Source organism: Poecilia formosa, unplaced genomic scaffold, assembly GCF_000485575.1.
Source record: "Poecilia formosa unplaced genomic scaffold, Poecilia_formosa-5.1.2 Scaffold491, whole genome shotgun sequence".
In the NCBI taxonomy this organism is placed as follows: Eukaryota; Metazoa; Chordata; class Actinopteri; order Cyprinodontiformes; family Poeciliidae; genus Poecilia; species Poecilia formosa.
Genome location: NW_006800430.1, coordinates 84217 through 88950, shown reverse-complemented (window position 1 = coordinate 88950; position 4734 = coordinate 84217).

Below are 4734 nucleotides of genomic sequence, written 5' to 3'. Positions count from 1 at the left end.
TCTGGGTCAGAATGCAACACAATCATGAGGAAGACTGTATCTTACTTTTTGTTTCTTTCTGTTAGGTAACCAAAACATGAGGAATCCTGTAGGTGAGTGAATATGTCAGCTGATATGAAGTGTGGATTTGTAGTGTCATAACTTTTTTGTTTTCTCTCCCCCACCAGCTAAAGTTCAGACAATCACTACAGGGGAAACCTTTGGAGCAGATGTGGATCTGATGAACCAAGTCATCCAGAAGGATACAAGTCGGGATGCACAACACATCATCCTGTTCTGTCCAATCACATCTCGTGTTGGTTCAGATGTGGAGGCAGCCTTGGAAAAAGTCCCATGTAAAGAATCAGATTGTTTACATTTGGTTGTTTCTTTATGGATAAAATTATAAAGAGATGGTTTGGTTGTTTGTCAGTTCTCAAAAGGTTGCAAGTGCATCATTTGGTCTAAAAGTCTTGCCTGGTGGTTTCACTTATATTCTCTTGCTAGCTTATAACAAAAAAATAAATGAAAAATAGTCACCATAACTATGCCAGTGATACACAGCTCTATATTGCAATTTTACCAGAAGACCAGGATCCCATTCAAGATTGAGCTGGGTGAATGCAACAAGTTAATATCTGAATGTACCATAACTTCCTTCAGCAGAACAGAAACAAAACTGAAGTTTTCATCTTTGGACCAAAAAAAAGGGAGGATCTAGAGCAGGGGTCTCAATTTACCCGGGGCGCTGGAGGCAGAGTCTGGGTGAGGCTGGGCTGCATAAGTAATTCCACAATTATTTTTTTTTAAATATCTTCAAATGTCATCAACATTATTTCTCCAATACATGAACTGCAGGCTTTGGCTTTGACAAAGACATGATGGGGGTGTGACAAAATTTAGGGTGAGTTCACACTGCAGCCTGAAGTGACCCAATCCCGACTTTTTGTCAAATCGGATTTTTTTTTTGCCGGGCCATTCACACTGCCACACTGCATGTAGGTGTTCTGTAGTCTGAACGGGCAAACGACCTGAAAGTGTCCCGCATGCACAGTAGAGGGCGCAATAGCGTCAGTGTTCTCAGTGTTATGCCAACCGCCATAAAAAGAAGAAGTGCTCAGTGTTTGGGAAAGTAAACATGGAGGCTAATGGTGGAGCATAGCTTACATATTTGAAGTTGTTCTTTGGCCGGAGCAGCATATTAACAACTTAATCCTCATTATAGTCCGTCATAGTTGTTTTTCTTCCCACTTGCGCTTATCAGGACGCAGAATTTGTTGAGAATCAGTGACATTCAGTTCGGATGAATGCGCCCTGGACTTAAGGTCAAATTTGAATCGGATACGTATCGGATATGGGTCACATTCGAAAAGAATCCGACCTGTGCTGTTCACACTGCCATGAAAAGATCAGATAACAGGTCACATTACATCAAAAAAATCGGAATTGGGTCACTTCAGGCTGCAGTGTGAACGCACCCCAAGTTTATTCCACTTGGCGTCGCTCTAGTTCTACGTTTCACAGAAGTCTTTAGCCAGTTAGCAACGTTTGGAGAACGTCTCGACGCGTGACGTCATTACCGCTTCTACTTATCAGAACAGCGCGGCGGATGACAAGCAGCCCGGTAGCAGTCGCCTTTCTCTGCGTTTGATTGTTAATGGTAGAAAGTACCGGAATGGCGACTGCAGGGAAGGGCAGCTGGTACCGGACTGTTCCATCATCCGCCACACTATTGTTACAAGCGTAGTGAGCATGAAGTCAGTGCAGCTTAGCCTAGCACCGAATGTCAGCCATTACTAGGAACGGTGGGCGGGACTTCCTTCAAAGGTCCACTCACCCTGTGGGCCGCACTAATATTATTCTTTCATATCATGGTGGGGGCCACGAGACATCGTCCTGCGGGCCGCAATTGGCCCGGGAGAATGAGACCTCTGAAATAGAGTCAGCACATCTTCAGTTATTTACTATCTAGAAACTAGTGATTGGGTCTGAAATCTGGGTGTAGTGATGGACTCAGACCTGAACCTTCAGAGCCACATCAAGACAGTAACAAAGTCACAAAGGAGAGTCTTAAGTGTCTGAATTCAAATTCAGAAATACTTTATAGATCCTAAAGACGATGACTGACTGTAGTGTGCTGAGTGGTGCAATTTGATTAATAGCAAGAATAAAATTAAGTAAAGCTAAATGTTATTGGACCTCAGTCTACTCAATTCAATTCTGAAATACTTTATTGATCCCAGAGGGAAATTAAATAATCCACGTAGACTATGAGACTAGGACTCTACTTTACTAATCTTAGGTTAAGGCACTGTATGTATTCCTTAGAGGCACCTTGAGGTACCTAAGGACAAGCCAATGAGCCTTGCTTTGTTTTCTCACATTAGTCTGTGACCTTATCTTGGATAAGCAGAATACAATGTGTAGAAGGATTTCTTCTTTTATGTGTGACACAGTTCTGGGTTATTCACATTCAGTGGTTTTTCAGTGTGAAAATTCGAACAATTTGTGAAAATGCAGACAAACATCTTTCCAAATCCAAAATTCTTTACTGTGATATATTTGTCCTGCTCTTCCAGTAGAATGAAGAAATATTAAATAAGGAATCATTTCTAAACTCAGAAGGCTAATCTTGTCCTCCTGTTAGGATGTCCTGTTCTGCCTTCATCTCTCATTTCTCTCTTATTTTTCAACAGATGGTCGAAGAATCATCCTGGTTCTGATGCACCACACCCGAGACGCTGACTACTCAACGGCTGGGATACAGTGGTCAGAATGCATTGAAAACATCGTCCTGGATGTTCACGTTCTCTTCCATGAAAGTGTCCCAGGGTTACTGAGCTGTGATCAAAATCACAAGGCAGTGTTGCAAATAAGACATTTTTTAGAAAGACACAAAAAGAATTCAGATCAGAATTGGGCTTTGGTTGGATATGGCTATTGGCTATTGTGTTGTGTTTTTTCTTGGGTCTTGTCTAATGACAGGTCTTGGATGAGGCTCTTGAACTGGTTCTGGCATCCAGACAGGCTGTGGGTGAGGCCTGTGATTTGGTTTGGCACTCAGCTTTTTCATTTGATTTCAGTTTTGCTGTCTTATGTAAGAAAACCAAAAGATATTAAAGAAAGACTTCCTTAATACCATTGTTAACTCTACAACTTGTATGTGTATGAACAAGTTGTTTAATGTCTCCTACACACAAACATAGTCATTAGAAAATGATCTATATGAACACAGGTACAGTTATATGCAGACTAGAAAACATTTAATAGGTTCCAAAGATCTTTATTATGAAATTGAAACTCTACTGAAAAAAAGGATTTTGCAATTGTTAGACTTTACTAAAATAAAGTGTTTATGATAGTGAAGCTGGTATAATAAACTGTCCAGTTAGTTGCTTTTTAATGAAGATCAAATAGATGCTTTGAATGAATGAATTCTTGTGACTCTTCTTAATGCATGTTGTAATCTTAACCTTGACCTTTGTAACTTTATAACCTCTGTCTATAACCATTGTAATATAATGTTTGGGAACTGTTTTCTCTGACAAATAATCAATAAAGCTTGAAAGAATAATAGAATATTATCAGCGTTGGTGTGATAATGTCACACACATAATACACGTTTCTGTTTAGCTCTTTTGTGTGCTGCAGTACTGAGTCTATAGAGATCTAATGAAAATTAAGGAATGAGGAATGAATAGCAGAAAACATCAAGGCTTGATTAAATTCAACCAAAACTTGTGAGAAATTGTGTTAAGGAACCAAACGTATACTTTTAGTTATAGTCTGTAAAGTTAACCCATCACCAAGACAACACCATATCTACAGGTAAATATGGATGTAGCAGCATCATCATCTGGGGCTTGTTTTCTTCAGATGGAACTAAATCTGTTGTCAAAGTGGATAAAATCAGATGTAGTTCTAAATGTCTATCAATTTTTGCCCTTAAAATTTAAGTGGAAAATTGGAATAGAATAGAAATAACTTTTATTATGCAAAATGACAGGAAAGTCAAAAATTCTGAATTCACACAAAAGTGAAAACATAAGGACAAAGATAGTGATCGTAAAGTCAGGTTTATGACATAAGAATACTGTGTAGTTCTTAACTATTCTATACTAAAATAATACATGCAAAACACTCAGTGTCACTCACTCACTAATCACAAGTATAAATTAAGAAAACAGAACCCATATGTTTATTGTTAATACCACATCATCTAATACTTTGTATGTTAAGATTATTGTGGTACAAAAATATGTGTCTTTTGCATTCCCTGTTCATGTGTGTGATTTTATACTTTTACAATGTTAAAAATAAATAACATTATTTATTTAACTTTAACTTGTTAACTTTTTAGCCTGTTTAAAAGTAAGCTCAATAAGAGTTTTTTGGTCGGGCTTCTTATAAAACGTGACTGTCTGGTGCTTTAAAAAACAAAAACATGCATAGTCATAATAATGACTCATTACTATAAGACAGCAAGTTTTATAGCATGATACATTGACATAGTATCTCATAATTATGAATTAGCTAAGGCAAAGCTATGAGATACATTTTTTATAAAACTGGGCTTCCATTTTTATCTGAAAGTGAAAGTGAAAGTGATTCGTGCAAACTGCGTGCTTGTTGAGCAGCCTTCCTCATTCGGTGTCAGTCTCAGTAGCAGCACAGCAAAACCAGCAGCACGGCAAAAGGTATGAATCTATTAACTATTTGAATGTTGTTAGTGAACATTAGATAATAGAATAAAGT